At 42.8% G+C, this 17,405-nt stretch overlaps 1 long non-coding RNA gene across 1 annotated transcript; it reads right to left on the bottom strand.

Annotated features, from left to right (window-relative positions):
• Positions 1 to 4,083: 4,083 nt before the first annotated feature.
• LOC4325233 (uncharacterized) lies at positions 4,084 to 7,398 on the bottom strand. The gene is made up of 3 exons (XR_003242483.2): positions 6,953 to 7,398; positions 4,781 to 4,887; positions 4,084 to 4,562 (listed from the first exon to the last, which is right to left on the bottom strand). It is a non-coding gene; the product is annotated as an uncharacterized lncRNA (long non-coding RNA).
• Between the last annotated feature and the right edge of the window lie 10,007 nt (positions 7,399 to 17,405).

Below are 17,405 nucleotides of genomic sequence, written 5' to 3' on the forward strand. Positions count from 1 at the left end.
CAGTTGTTCCCTACCAAACCATAAATAAAAGTGAGGCGGAACGTTACAGTTGTCCCCTCATAAACATCATGCACATAAAAAGCGGATCGGTACAGTCGTCCCCTTTGCAATTCACATAAACACAAATAGCCCTAAAGTTCACTCGTAGGCACTATCGCTACTACAACGGCCTCCCGAATGCAAGGTTAGACAAGCACTTAACTTAATAGGCCAAGGTCACCCCATAATAACACATGTGGATGTACAGTAAACATAATGAACAAACATTGAGTGAAGTCCTTAGGTCGGTTTGGGCGCACTCTCCCCCTATCGGTACACAACTAATCACCATATGTGTACCACTTGAGGCCCAAACCTAAACTCCATGTTTTCCATCATTTTATTTATCAAAATCACAAGTATTAAAGTTCTGTTCAGATTATTTCAAAATCAATTTTCATATTTGTAATGAATCCATAATGATAAGGAAGATCATTCTAAGCATGGCTAAGCATTATAGTAACCTAATGACTCCAAAACTCATATATAAAGTGGTATAGTCATATTGTTCCTAAGGTTAGGAATCTGGGATATGGATATATGTGGGGTTAGGGTGATAATGCAAGTAATAGGAGTTTGTCTAACAAGTTTAACAAAATTTTAATTTATTAGTGTACAATCAACATGCAAGATTTGCAAACATTTTCAATAACCTCCAAAACATAGGTTTAAAGTGATCAAAGAGAGGGAGGTGGGACTTGCCTTGCAACTGAAAAATGTCAGCACCTAAATCACTTCTTCACCGTTTAAGCATTCATCTATATAAAGTACACGTTATGCAATTAAACACCGAAATATGCGAAAAAAAATCCAAAATGCTCTAAAATGCATGATTTGTGCACAGAGGATAGGCACTGGTTTAAGATGAATTTTAGGTGAAAGAATTTCTATTTTATCTCTTTTTATTTGGGAGTTATGAATTTTAGAAGTTTGCTCAGTATAAGATAGTATCACCTAGGGAGTGTTATAAAATATTTTTATAAAGTGATGTTTATTAAGTTTGACTTCACAGAGGTGTAGAGGAGTGTTTTCTAAGACTAACACATTTGGTTTCATAATTTTTGGAGTTAATATGAATTCTTTATGTATTTTACAAGTTATAACGTGTTCTAGGCATATAGTCTCTATGAATATATGGCTTTAGAAGTTTTATGTCCAAAACATGTTCTATTTACTAGAGATGCATAAAAATGAATAATTTAGCTAACCAATTTAATCTTAGTTCAAAATTTTAGAGTTTATATTACTCTACTACATATTTTATAAGCTAGGGAGTGTTCTATGTTAGTGACTTAACATATTAACCTAGAGCATAGTGTGCCAAGTTCTAGTGGTTAGGGACGGAACTTATGTTTTCTCTGGTCCAACAAGTTGGTTTATTCATAGCTAGAGTGCATTTTAAATACCTCTACACATATATTTTGCTTAACCATTACTATGTTGAATTCCACTATGTTCACTCCATTTGGACTAAAGATGAATTTTCTACAAATTTTAGAAATTAAGGTATGCTCTATGTTGCTTATTCCTTACACAAATGTTTAGGGGTTTTTATTATACTGTAAGTATGTCTTTTTATTTTACTAGTGAACGTGCTTGCACGTTCCCTCACGTATAAATACGAGTTTATTATGTTTTCCCACTATGCATATTAAACAGACCACATATCTCTCTGTTTACAGTTTGTCATATAAACGGAAAACAACCAATGATACCAAATATACAATTTGTCATAGTTTGATAAATGTTTGGCATAATATGAAGTGTACAATTGCCACATATACATACATACATACATACATATTATATATATATGTATATATATATATATATACACACACACAGAGAGAGAGAGAGAGAGTCCTTTATGTAAGTTATAGCTTCCTTGGTCACCTGGTTATGATGTGCATATATGCCTGGGAAGAAAACCCTGAAAAACACCTAATAGAATGGGAGAAAGCAAAAAGAATTACTTGCAGAAACTATTGGCAATCCCTATCACTATAATAAAACAGCATTATATACTTTCTATAATGATGCATTTAGCATAATTAGTTACTACTCTTTTCTAGGTAGCACACAAATTAAACTGAGGGGCAATTTTGGTGCACCAAACCTGTCAGATGAGTCATTTTTCATAATCTATACCACAAGATTTCAACATTATCTTGCTACATTCGTTTTTAATTTTGGTGCTAAATCTACGTCTATGCTAAAGAAACATAAAAAAAACTGACTTAAAGGAAACCAACCTACACTAAGGAGCCATGCAATGTTGTGTAATAAAAAAATATAATATGAATATTTGTTGTATATTTTTTTCTCGAAAGATAGTGCTCTATAGCTCTACCTGCGCTAAAAGACTCCATTTTTTTTTCTGAACCTTTATGTTCATCAACAATGTTTTAGCTAACCTTTACAAGGCAAGTTATTATAGCTTCGGCATAGTTTCAGCAGCATCGTCTTGGATAGGAAATTGTGTTGCATGTTATGGAATAATTCAGGATAAAAATAGGATGGGATCTACATATTTTATAAATAGATTCTCACTATTTATCATGGGATTAGATGGAATCATACAAATTTTTAATTCAGATGACAGAGTTCTCGGTTGTCAACGTAAGCAAAATATTATTCTTCCCTCACAATAATATCTCCAGAAGCTTCTGAAGCCTGAAAAAGATATATTGGTTTACATAAACAACCACTGAGAAATGGAAATGCTTTGCAGAGCTCGTACCAAGAAAAATAAAATTAATAGTTGCCATTAGTAACTTAAGAAACAAGAGCTTTATTTGATAAAAGGCAGATACATTCAGCACCAGCAATCTATAAAAGCCAAGATCTGTAGCAGCATTTAGTAATGCTGAAAATTTTACATATACACAAATTGTGGTTCCATGTTGTTTCTATAAAAAGTATTCAGATCAGCTTAAACATATATGCCTATTGAGCTGCAGTTAACAACAGAATTCAAAATTATTTTAAGTAGCAAGGTAATTGATATGGAGGATTATAGGACACTACGAGGAAATTAACAAAGTACGTCGCAGGAAGAAGTTTTGTACATTGAGCATATTTGTATCTCAAGAAGCTTGCTAATAAGAAAAATTCAAGGGAACTGAATGGTGTTCCTAACCTGGAAACTCAATCATGCGTCAAAATGATAGGAAAACAATGCAGGTCCAAACTGAATGAAACTTTATATATAAATTGATCTATTTAGGCAGGGGCAATACTACTTCCAACACTCTTACTACTCTAGTGTATCTAGAAAGGTGGTGGTTTATACAGAGATAACACTTTAATGATAGCTCAATTGACCCCAATGTCACGACGTTGATGGATGATCGACGGCAGGGCTACTGATGGGCAAAGAGGACATATCGATGTGGGGAGGGGGGGAGGGGGTAGGAGGAGGGGATCTGTACCTTTTGGAGATGGCGTCCGAGGGTGCGTAGGGGGTGGCGGACTGGATGGCGCGACCAGCAATGGGGGCAGCAGACTGGACGACGGTGGAGGAGGGCTCCGCAACAAACAGACACTGAGGTTCACTCCTTGCAAACTACAGACTTGACCCCAAACACCTGATAGTAACCAATCAAGTGGAACAGCTGCACCATCCACTTTTGAAACTCAAATTAGGTACCTCTTGCAATATGCATGAGCTCAAGGACCAAATCCCCAACATCGCTGCAACTCCTTTTTATGTCAGGATTAGCAGAAGCTCATTTTCAGCATATTTATGCCTTTTTTTTTTTGAAGAGAATAGGCTTCATTGCTATACAAACAAAACAATTGATTTCGAATAGTTGGATGTCAAAATTTGAGGCCTGATTTTAGTCTAACATGTATGACAAGTGCAATAACAACATAAACAAATAATCTTTTAGAAAGATGTCGTCTGATGTAAACAAAGGATGTCGTCAGTTTATTTCAGTTTCAATGCAAAATGATCGTGAAAAACAACATGTATTATTTCTATTTCCTTCACAGAACAAAAATATAAAAATTACTAAGCTTCATTTCCACATCTATCCAAAATAAAAGAAAAAAAATAGTTATATTAGATAACACAAACTGTATCTGTAGAGCATCAGTCATACATAAACAACATTGATATAAGTAATTAAGTAGCCACGCTTCCAATCAAAAGTAGACCACTTGACAAACCTTTCACCAATTTTTGGCCTAGAAATTGACAAAGGGATGCCGACACGCACCATGTGGGGCTTAGGACGCTATAATCAGGAGTTCGTCTTGATCAAAGGCAAAACTCACAAAGTGTATTCACAGCATTTGATGCTACATCATATCAATTTGGGGATCAAATCTACTGGAAAGCCACATGGAGCACCGCCCAAACGGAATTGCGTCATGGTGGTTAGTTGCTCGCAGGACTTGTAGTTGTACCTTAGCTAGTTGGTTGTGGTTGTGCATGGGCGCAGTCGCAGCTGTGGTTCATCCTCGTTGCCACCCAATCGACCGCCAGAGCCACATCCACGTCTTCCGTCATGCCATATCTACCCATGTAATACCCCACATGGATTAGAACTGATTTTATAATACTTAGAGTACTGATAGATCCATATGTGAAAAGAAGCTCATAACAAAGGCAAGAGGGAGCAGCAGTACATTAAGATCCCATTTTATATGTCGATTAAATCAAATTGAATAATCAAAGTCATCATATTTTCCTAAAGTTATCATATTTCCCTTAGATTTCCTTTAGAAGACTCACCAAGATGGTTTGTTGGCTCATCAAGCAAAAGGATGGTTGGATTCATAAACAAAGCTCTTGCCAAAGCAATCCTCACACGCACCAGAAAAATCCAGAGTTTTCTTTGCCTGCATTTGTTTATTAAAGCCCAAACCAATCAATATGTCACAGATATAGCAATAGGAAGCGTTTGAAGAGCTGGTCACCTGAGCAGACGAAAACAAAGGAAAGGGCCTGTTCACTTTGATGCCAAAACAAAATTTTGGCATAGTTACCAAAATTTGCCAAAATTTACCAAAATTTTGGTAGAATTTCTTATATAGTTACTAAAATTTGGCAGCAAAATAAATGTAGCTACTTTTTTTTTTGTAAACTTTACCAAAAATTGGTAAGGTTGAAAATGGCATTAAAGTGAACAGCCCTAAAAACAAACAAACTCCGAACTCACGGTGGTGGTGATCCAACGGGCGGACACAGAGGACCCCAACCATGACGAGGTGCGATGGTCCGAGGAGGAGGTCGGTGATGGTGAAGATGTCAGCGGCGGGCGACGCTGTCGGTCAGCAAGGGCTGTGCCTCAATCGAGCCAGCGTCGGTGAAGATGGCTTCGACGGCACGACGACTGATAGAGAGGGGCGGAGGAGATCGATGCGACGGCGCTCGCTTCAACGACAGCTGCGCGTGGCGACGGGGACCCGGCGACTGTTGGCGCTGCGAGATTGGTGGCGGCCGGGCGGAGATCGATGGGGCGGTGGCGCGGCGACTGATGGGGAGGGGAGGGGCAACGATACCCTCGCTCTCAGCGCCGATGAGGCGGCGATGAATCTGGCGTTGCGGCGGCGCGATGGAGCGGGAGGGGATGGAGGAGCGGCGGAGCGTCGATGTGCGACGGTTCGGGAAGGAATGAGGAGGCGGCGGCGTGGGGATTGCAGAGGTTAGATCGTGTTCCCGTTCTTTTTTTTTCCCGTTCTTTTTTTTTCGTATGAGTAGTTTCCTTTTTTTCGTGCGCGAGATATGGTGCTGTTTCTTTGGGCCAGATGACCAGGTGGGTCCCACGCGAAGGATTGCAGAATTATGGATGAACTCGTACTTTTTATATTAATATACATAACATTGAAGTGCATAGCTCTATGATGCTATAGAACTTGTGTTTACTCAAAAAGGATCTGAGATGAATTTTATATAAACTTCTAAAGTTCAGCTAATCTAAAACTAGTCATTTTAAAGGTAATAGTTTTAGAGGCATTTGATGTAAAGTGTGTATATGTTTTATTTCACTTTGTTTTTAGAGAACATGTTGGTGGATCTTTAGAAACTAAGTTTGCTCTAAAATGAGTTGAAATGTATTTTGTATGCATTTTATAAATTTGTATATGCTTTATGTATGATTTATCTTAGATGAATTTTAGAGGCTAAATTTGTACTGTGAGTGCAAGTTTTTATTTCATAACTTTAAAGTTCATAATCTAGTGAGTTCAAAGAAATTTGAATCATCTCAAAATAAGCTTTATTTGATTTTATATGGATTTTACAAGTTCTAGGTTTCTCTCTTGTATAGTCTCAGATTTTATCTCCAGGGGGTCCACTGTCAGTGATTTGCGAATATGCAGAAAGACCCTTACAGTTTTTAAGAATCAATCCGCAGTCCTAGGCCCATATATATGTCATTGAGTGGAAAGATTGTACAATAAACCTTATAGTTGTTTAAATTCTCAAAATGAGGTCCTCGTCTTCTACAGAGGCAGAGCAGCCATGGCTGAGCTCGATCTCAGGTTCACCGGAGGCGATTGGTGGCTCGTTTGGGGTTGAGGTAAAAATATAAAATGAAGAGAACTCTCTCACGATTCCATTCCTCTACTTTTCTCGATTAGTGGACATCGGAGTAGCGCCGGCGGCGGGTCCGAGCGAAAGATGGTTTCGGGTGGTGGTGCATGTGACTTTAGGGGCTGGATCTAGATGAATAAAGTGCATGAATGCGACACTAAAGCCTCAAGAATGCTCGCCATGAGTCTAGCGAAGGTTGCCGTGGTCTTGGCGGCAGCGGTGGCTTGCAGAACGGCTTGGCGACGGCAAGAACCTCCCGGGTGAACGGCGACGGCTCAATCGGCACCAAGAACTATCGTGCAAATGTGTCCATGAGGTTAGTGAGGCCAGAGAGATGGTGTGTGCGCGAGTAATCGAGCAATGGCTCACCGGAGGAGGCGGAAACGACAATGGCGACGGCAACCGGAGGTGAAGAAGACGGTGGCCGATCTCCACACTCGTAGCACCATTCTTCGTGGTTCTTGAGGGGAAATGGAGAGGAGTACGAGGCGAAGACGATGGCGCGATGGCATGGCCCGGCTTGGTCCAGATCGGTGGCGACGGCGACGATGCCACCACAGCGACGTTTGGAGCGCGCTCTGGAGCTCTTGAGGGCACGTCGGCGTTCCCGTCGATCCGCTGCACGAGAGAGGATGAAATCAAAAGGAGAAATTTTCCGTATGGTGAGGTGAGTATGGAACGTGGAAGAGATAGGGTTGGCGAAGACTCGTAGGCGAGGACGAGCGTCGTCTTCATCACAGCCGGCGGTGAGATCGAAGGCGAGGAAAGCAGCTAGAGCTTGTTCTCTCGGTTTGGTCGGCACTGGAGTGAGGAGTGAGGATGGGCGATGTGGCTGGGAAGAGAAGGAGGCTCGGCTCGGCGTTGCCACGTCTCGGCCACGCGTCGCGCACGCCCAGAGCCGATCACTCTCTCTCGTTCATTGTGGGTCTTTAGATTGGTGGAAAAGTTATGCACAGAGTTGGAGCTAGCTTGTGACACCGTCAAGTGGGCCCAGGTCGGAGCAAATTAGGTGAGGATGAGAAGTTTGGGTCCAGAAGCAGGTGGGCACAGCCGACACAGGTCTCAGGCAAATTCCAGGAATTTTTCTTGATTTTATTTCTTCTCCCTTCTTTGTTAATTTATAGATTAATTTTTATTGCATATGAGTTCACATGGATTTTATTGGAGGCAGATGAATGTACCTAGTTTCCATTTTATTTGGTTGTACTAAAAAATTATGGATAGATTGTTCAAAAAATTAGGAGAAGATAGACTCATTGGAAACCAGTTTGAATTTTTAAGAGGCTTAGAAGAGAAGATAAATTCTGCAAAAATTATATTTATTCATGATAATTAACCTAATATTTGAATAAATTATTTCCCTATACACTTTCATGCAGTTTAATGCACATTTATTGAGGGTAGGTTTTTAGCCGATTAAGGATTATAATTAACCTACTGTTTGACTGGTTTGACCGATTTATTTTAGGTATCAAATTTAGTTATTAAATTATACCAAAATTACAGTGAGTTGCATGTATTAAGTAGAGCCTACATGAATTTTTCCATAATTTTATCTTGCACGAATTATTTTAGATAATTAGCAAGGTCTTTTCTTTATATGGACATTTCCAAATCTTAGATGCATCTAAATAGTTGTAAGAAATTTATTTAGACTACTCTTAATCTATAGTGATACTATTTAACCTCATTTTCATGTCTTTATAATTATTGCTCAAGTGTGGTTGTAGGTTTGATTAGTGAAACTTTATCTTTTATTTATGCTCATGAGTCCTAGTATGCAATGCCAACCAAAAATCTAAATGCACAAGAAAGACTCAAGTCAAAACATGTTTTATGCAAGTATCCATGCTTTCACTTGAGTTGCATCTAGTCCTAGGTTGAAGATGAAAAAGTTTTAATTTATTCTAAAATTTTATTCACGCAAGAGTTAGATCAACTTCACCTAGATTTAAAATGGAAATTTTTGGTTCACAAAATTGAAGAACTTTCCTTTCAACTAGTTTTGATGGAAATTTCTTAATCCTAGAATTCGGGTATGTTAACCGGCCGGGAGAGGGGACTGTACCCCATTTCAACACATTTTCATTCCCTCTCCAAAGTTTGCTCTCAAGCTCATTCAAGCTTTGATAGTTTCCCTCAAATTCAAATCACTTAGTTGCATTTATACAAGTTGCTTTGGTGAAACTAACTGGCGGGTGAAACTCTTGTCATTCCTAACCCCCGTCGAGTTAGTCCGTTCTTGCTTCATTGTACAGAATGAGGAGGCGACTGTCTCGTCTATTCAAGGGATCCGGCTCTTCATCAAGTCATCATGACGAGTCTAGTACTCGTTCATCAGCTGATGTTTCGATGGAGGATGCCGAAGTTCCGCGACGACTCCTGAACGACACCGACCTCGACCTTGTCAGTGATCGGGAGAGACAAGTCTACTATATGCTGAGCGACCGGGAGTATGCTGACACGCACCGGAGCTGCTGAAAAAGATAGGTATGGATGTTGAATTTCGTTCTATTTGGAAAGCGGTTGGTTGGCAGAGATTTGCTGTGGTAGATGAGCCTGGTTCTCGTTTGCTTACTTTGCAATTTCTGTGCACTTTGAAAGAAATAGAATATGGTATTTCGTTTTGTTTTTCCATAAGGAGTTCACACTTACATGGAAAGGCTTAAGTACACTTCTTGGTTTTCACGATTCATGTAAAATCGATCTCCAGAAAGGAATTTCTAGGTTCGAGACAAATAGGTTTTGGGAAGATATTTCTGGTGCTCCAATTTGCAAGAAATCTAGAACAAATGATATCCATAATCCTACAATTAGACTCATGCACAAATTGATTGCTATGACTTTGTTTCTTAGAGGTGATATGAGACCCATTAGGGGAGATGAATTGATTATCATCATGGTTAGAAAGATCAAAATTGTTCCTGTGAAATGTATGATAAGACAATGGTTAGAAAGTATAAAGTTCTCTGCTCCTGTTGAGTGCACTTCTCTGATTACTCGGATAGCAAAAGGGCTAGGTGTCATTAGCGACCAAATTATTTTTATCTCAGCTGCTCGTCCGCGTATTGATGAGGCTTATCTAGTGCAAGGGCATATTCTGAAACATGGAATAGATGGATCTTTGGTATACTTTTTCCCCGGTTGTACAAATGAAATCCCATTGCCAAATGCGGGGTATCATTTGTACAACTGCCATGAACTAACCATTCCCCTGTAGACCATAGAAAAACCTCGTGCAGGTGGAACATACAGGGAGACGCGCAACATGACAATGATGAAACGAGAAAGTTCATCATCCTTGACACCCGTGCAGATGTATGAGGCAGGTTGGGCACCAACCGGGGATGCACCCGGATGGACCCAAGCTCCACGCCATAGCATTGGAGTCTCAACCTGGGCAAGTGCCAGTGAGGACCGGTGGCATGCGCCTCATGACATCCAATGGGGGGACAATCAACCTCCCAGATCAAGTGGTGTGCCTCCATCTCCAAGTGAATGGCGCTCGAGTTCCTCTTGTTGGGACTTAGGTGAAATCACTAGGAGAATGGACACCCTTGATATGCAGACAGGGGAGATCCAGTACAACTTCACGGAACACATAGCTCAAACGTAAGAATGGCAACAATCTGCTGATGCTCAGTTCGCCAACATCAACAATATGATGCAGCAACAACACGATGACCTTCAGGCGTACTTTCGTTTTCAGGGGTTCAATCCGCATCAAGGACCCTGAGCGAAAGCCAAGCTTGGGGGGAGATATCTCTCCCCCCACTGAGGTAACTTGTATCACATTGCATATTTCCCTTTCCAATTGCATATTTCCTTTTCCAAATTGCATATTTGCTTTCTAATTGCATCTTACAAAACTTGAAAACAACATAAAAATTTGCAAAATAGAAAAATACCAAAAAGATAGGATAGGATTGAGTCATGCTAGGTAAGACAAGCTAGTTCTCTTTGTTGAAATGATGAATAGTTGCTCTGTTTTATATCTCTGATATATGGGTTCTTGGTAAGTGCTCTCTCAAAGGTTAAATATAAGTAGCCAACAATTATCCGGGAACCTGAGGTAAATGGGCTGCACTTGCTGATCTAAATCTAAGTTGTTGCGAGATATGAGATAGTAATATGAGTTGCTATGATCCTGATACTAGTTTGACTTGAATTCCGGATGTTTTGTTTTTCAAAATGATAAAATTGAAAGTTCCTCATTTGATATAAATTCCTACCAGAGCCAAAAAATATGCTATCATGATTAAACCATATACATTTTGGTTACTTGTCATTCCAATGAACTTTGTCAAACTCTTGTGACTTGTGTAGTTACTTCTCATGCTCTATGATCAAGATCATACACCCACATATATGCACATGCTAAACTCCTACACTGGGAGCTAAGCAATATTCCATTCCATTTCCATATTACCACCAAAATAAATTCTCCATGCTTTCATGTGCTTTCTTCCCCTAAAGAGAAAAGTCCTTTTGAAAAAAAAAAGAGAAAGAAAAGGAGGGAAAGGCATGGTCATGAAAAAATATAAAAAAAATAAAGTTATGCTCCATCAAGCATGAGCATGATGTTAAAAAAAAATATGTAGCTATGCTCTCTCCTAATCAATAAAAGAAGGATTTTGGGAGAAGAAAGTAAGCACAAAGGGGAAGCATTTTTCTTTTATCTTTCCTCATATACCATTTCCACCATATACTACACACACATTTTGCACGATCTTGATCTTGAGTATGTTTAGTTATCTGCTTTAGTCTAAGTTTTTGACTTAGTAATAAATGTGAATGCAAGTATGCCATGTTTGATCCCTACCGAGCTCCACATACCAAACCTTAGAGTAGGAATCAAAAAGGCAACATTTGGTGAGGAATTCATATTGATACACTTAGACAGACTGAGCGAATCATTTGAGAAACTTGGCTTTCTTTAGCAAAATCATTGAAAACTTCCGGAATGAGAGTTAAATAAAGATTGGGTGATTGGTACTCTAAATTGCTGTTCTGTCTTTCAACCACCCAAGACAAGGAGAAGCAGTGTCTCGTGGGAATCAGGGGTAAGGGTAAGCCATCGTGCCAAAGATTATTTAATCCGAGAGAGAGTACATATACCTTGCACCTATATCTTTGAGATATGCAGCATAGTAGCAACTCATGATCAACAACCAAGTCTTTGTTTCCTTTCGTCCTTCACTCGGGACGAGCAAAGGTTCAAGCTTGGGGGGTTTTGTTGACGGTCGTTATCGATCAGTTTCAACCGTCAATATTACTAAAATAGAGGAGAACTAGTGATGTTTGCAATGCATATATCTGTTAGAATAATAAACTTCCACTAGTATTAGGTATATTAACCTTTTGCAGAGAATGACAATAAAGTGGAGGAGAATCGACATCAACATAGATGACAAATCAATCGGACGATGTCGAGAACCAGACTTACGTATGAATAGGCCAAGAACTCAGAATTGATACGAAGAATTGGGCCAAAATTGACAAGTCAGCGAATAGAAGCAACAGAGGAGGCCGCCTGCCGAAATTGGGCTGGATTGGGCCGACCCCAGGTTCGGCCGAACCCTCCTCAGCGCCATCCGATCCAAGGCTTCGCCTGGACGGTGTGGATTAGCCCCCAATGACGGTTGGAGGGTATTTCCGACCATTCCAACCGTCACAACCGTCATTGTGAGGCTATATAAGGAGTTGCCATTCTCACTTCACTCATAGACCTCAAGCAATAGCTTTCTCATTTCTGTCAAGTTTAGTTTAGTAGTATCTAGCTGGTGGAATAGGAATAGAGTAGAAATCAAGTCCGGAAGCCTTCGGAAGAGCTCTTCTCTTTTCTTTTGTAAGCATTGTACTTTTATTAGAATACTCTTCTTTATACATTTATGGTATTGAAACACTTTCCGAGTATATGAATGCCAATTTTACATTATGTTCATGTTACACTGAATATACGGCTAGCTTATTTGGGAGATGCTTTGGTGCGGGTATAATGTTTGCTTATGCAATTACTCTATCTCATGACGATGATATTAGAGTAGTATCTGGTAGTTTAGACGTGGTGTCTAGATTACGGGATATCATTATTTGAGGTTATATATTGCAGATGAGAGGTGGGCCGCTGATGGTGACAGCTCAGTACAGGTATTCCTCCGCGCCGGTATATAATCCTAAGTTAATTTCCTGGGGAGGGTATTCCTCCGTATTTAGCCCCGGTTGAATGGTCATGACGGGCTGTCGTAAGGAACTCGGCAGTCAGGGGTGGCTTCTCGAAGTACCAAGAGGGCATCGGATATAGGGTATTAGCTAGTATATCAGTTAACTAGAATATATGTATACTATGTATAATAGAAGTATAGGAATAGATTTCCTTTCTCTTTTCTTTCCACTTAGCTTAGATGAGTTATTATGAGAATGAGTAGTTCATGCTTGTCTGTTACTCTATCCTTGGATTATCTTAACCCCTGTTTAGAATATGATTATCACAAGTAATATATAAATTATTAGTCAAGCTCTCTCTACATGATCTTCCCACAGGATAAAATAAATACGATACCCTTGGAATACTCTTGGGTGAAATGCTATAATGGTATATCCGTGCGCTTGCGGATGAACTCTGTAAACATAATATACCAGAAGTATTTCTGCGCCATTGTTGGGAATTATATTTCCAGCAATGTCGTTAAGAAATACCCACAATAACCCTTCACCCATCCTAGCCATGAACAAAAGAACCGACCCAACCCTGCCTACGGCCGGTATCCCGAGACAGGCAGGTTAGGATTGAGCCCCTAGCAACAGGACCTAGACCGGGTGCGCCACACACATAGGGGTGAGACCACCCGCGTACTAGTCCAGTGCCATGGCATCTCGACTAACGGACACCGGCCCGTGTAGCCTTCATTTGCCTAGACATCTCGACTGCCGAGCCGTAGCTCGTGTAGCTTTCATTTGCCTCAGAGATATCCATCGTCGCAACGACTTCATCCATCTCTATCCGTGTCCTTTTATTCAGGACTAGACTGAGCACCGAGTTAAGCCTTATCCATTACACGTCATCTCAATCAGGGTTTAGAATTATAATCATAATTATACTCGAGTATCATAGACCATTTACCTGTACATGGTAATGGAAAAAATTGCCCTTCGTGGCTATAGTTGCTGTCATGCCCAGAAATTCCCGAATAGAATTCTAAGCAGAATGTGCATTAAAACCCCCATCCAGGACCAGCCGGGGTACACAAACGACAAAGTTGACATACAGATCCACGTCTTACAAACATTATAAAAGTCTTACATAAATGCAGCGGAAAATTAAAAGATAAATGGAGCTAAGCCTTGACTTGAACTGCAGCGGGAACGCCACTCCACAGGCATCCTCGACGGCACGGACGAAGCCTACTCCTCGGAGAAGCCACCATCTGACATGTACTCAAACTCTGGGGTTTTGGGGAAAATAGAGTAAGGCTGAGTACAACCACCGTACTCAGCAAGTCATACCGGAATAGGGGGTATGATGCAGGGTATAATCAAGGTATGGCTAGAAAGGTTCATTTGCATAAAGCGGGCATTTAAAGACGGTAGTTCAAAGCAGTAAAACAGTTGTAGTAATTAATCAGTATTAACCAATCACTGTCCAACGCTACACCACGTTGCAACAAGCCCAACCAACCACCTGAACTACACCAGTTCATTAGCTAACTAGGGGTGAGACTAATCACGGTGAATCTGGTTGACCGCCCGTAACCGCGGGCACGGCTATTCGAATAGTTTTACTCTGATCAGAGGTGTACAACTGTACCCACAAGACACAGCCCCACGACATGTTACCGTGCACTGACATGCCACCACGACATACCGGAAAGAGGCCGTGACAGGACCCTTCACATAACCCCCTCTAGCCAAGCACACCACACCTCAGGTTTCACCCCCATCCCCAGCGGGCAACGGGCAGTCCCCTCTCGTGCCTAGGTGAATCCGGAAGCGACAGAGGCCGTCGCAGGGCCCGTCCCGCTCCATCATGCCCACCCTTGCCTGTATGCGTCAACTAGAGGAAAGCTACACTACAAGCCCAGCCGTTGCCCACAATGGCTTGTGGTAAGTACGATAAGTTCTTCTAGGGCATCCCATGAACCGGTCCTTAATTGCCATGGGCGCGACCATCAAAACCATGCACCCACAACCCACCATTTAATATATTTTAATTAACCAACACCGGAGCGGTGGCATTAACCAACATTATTACTAGAATCTGATATCAACTCAATAATGTATTTTCCCCATTGTGTGTTAGTTGAACTAAGCATGGCTAAGCAATCCCTAGTCCAATATCTAGTCATGTTATATCCCCAAGCTAACAAAGGAGCATGGTACAAAAATAGCATGGCTGTAACAGTAGGTAAAGATCCCATAGTAACATTATAAAACGATGCAGTTTTTAAAGGAAAACGATAGAGCATTTGCAATATAGGATCAACATGTTCAAGTGACAAGCATGACTTGCCTCGCTCTGCTGCTGGAGGAACCTCGGCGACTATTTCAAAGTACACCGGAGCGTGAGGAGAGCCGGAATCTAAGCGACATACAAAGCAAACAATACAAACATGCTATAAGACTACTGAAACAGAGAACAAAATCATTTTTAATGGATTCTATGCATTTTTCTTGATTTACTGAGACTTGAATGGGCTTAAACGGAGCTCGGATGAATTAGATATGAATTTTAGAAGATTCACTGTGTTTTTACTACAAACAGAAAAAATCCTTAATTGATTTATTGCGCAATATATCCCAGGGCTGACGTCAACAAAGGGGGGCGGCGCCAACATGCGGGCCCCACATGGCAGTGACTCGGGTGGCGGTCCGCGGTGGACCGGGTCCACGGACCGCGGAAGGAGGCAGCGCACCACGTGGCGCTGACGTGGCGCCGACGTGGCGCACACGTGGCGGCCACGTGGCACGCCACGCGGGTGGCCGAACCGACGGCCCCGATCTACCCGAGGGTAGATCAGATGGCGGAGGGGAGCGCACGTTCGGCGCGCACGGGCGGCTCAAGCCGGCCCGGCGGCCATGGCGCACGGCGGCGCTACCGCGGGGCGGCGGTGGCAGACGACGGCGACCGACGGCTAGCGGCGGCGGCGCGACAGCGCGGGCGGCGCTAGCGGCGGCTAAGTGGCTAGGCGGCGGCGCAGCGGCTAAGCGGTGCGGGAGAGAGAGAGAGAGAGAGAGAGAGGAAGGGGAGGAGGTGTCTCACCGACGGCGATTGACGACGGCGAGCGACAGATGGCGATGCCGGCGACGGGACGAGCTCCTGAACCACCTAGCGAACACGGTGAAAGGGGTTAGAGAGGGAGAGGAAGATGGAAGAGGCGAGGACGCCGGCCGAAGGCGGCGGCCATGGCGGTGGCGCACGGCGCGGAGTGGGTTCCAGCGGCGGAATCCGACAGGAGAGGGGTGGATAGGGTGGCCCGCACGACGGCGAACGCGATGGCGTCTACGGCGTGGCTCGGTGCAGCGGCTAGAGACGGCTAGCGGCGGCCAGAGCGGTGGCGGCGGCGGCGGAAAAGAGGGCGACGGTGCTAGGGCTATGGAGGGCACGGGAACGGATGGTTGCAAAACGAAAAAGAGAGGAGGGAATGGGGAACCTTTATATAGGCCCACAGGGGTCGATCGTGGCCGGGGTGACCGCGATTTCGCCAGCGGAGTGGGGAGAGGTGGGGAGGAGAGAGAGGTGGGATTCAAAAATTGAATCCCGGCCGTCTCGAGTGCGGGCGCGGGAGGGAGAGAGAGGGAGTGGGCGCGGGGAAGGCGGGCGCGAGCAGCGACGTGGGCGATGTGGCCCGGGAGACGTAGGAGCGAGGGGCGGCGGCACTGATTGGAGGTGGGAGACGGGCCCGATAGGTGGGCCCCACCTGTCGGCGACCCCGGGAGAGAGGAGGGGCTCGGGCGGCCGGCTTAGCTGGGCCGTGGCCTTCGGCCGGCCTAGCAGGGATGGGGAGGAGGAAGAGAATGGGCCGGCGGCCCATTCGAAAAAGAAAAAGAAAAAGGAGGAAATGAATTTTCCTGGGATTAAATATTGCTTGTGCTCATTTTTAATTGGTTAAAATTATTTCTAGAGCTCTGAAAATTCCACTAAAAATCTTGTTAGCACATTTCGACATGTAGAACTCAAGAAAAACTCCACATGCCAATTCCGATTATTATTTGCATTAATTTATTTAGGGTTTCACTCTTGCTTTTACACCGGTATTTTCTCGAGACCAATTGTAAATTCAATTTTGGCTTGGGAGAAGAACTTCAGGGTGTGACAAACCTACCCCCTTAAACGGAATCTCGACCCCGAGATTCGGAAGAGCTGGTGAAGAGGTGCGGATGGGCGGCCTTCAACTCATCTTCCTTTTCCCAGGTTGCTTCTTCTTCTGAGTGGTGGCTCCACTGAACCCTGCAGAACCTGGTGACCTTGTTCCTAGTCCTCCTTTCACTGGTCTCAAGGATGTGAACTGGCTTCTCCACATATGTCAGATCTTCTTGAATGTCAATGTGTTCCGAATCGGCTTGTTCTTCGGGTACCGTCAAACACTTCTTTAACTGGGACACGTGGAATACGTCATGGATACCGACCATGTTGGATGGAAGTTCTAGCTGATAGGCAACTTCTCCTCTTCGTTCAAAAATTTTGTATGGTCCCACGAAGCGTGGTGCCAACTTGCCTTTCATCTAGAAACGGTGTACTCCCCGGAGCGGAGTAACACGAAGGTACACATAATCCCCTGCTTCAAAAGTGAGCTCCCTTCGGCGGTTGTCTGCGTAGCTCTTC

Source organism: Oryza sativa, chromosome 1, assembly GCF_034140825.1.
Source record: "Oryza sativa Japonica Group chromosome 1, ASM3414082v1".
Taxonomy (NCBI): Eukaryota; Viridiplantae; Streptophyta; class Magnoliopsida; order Poales; family Poaceae; genus Oryza; species Oryza sativa.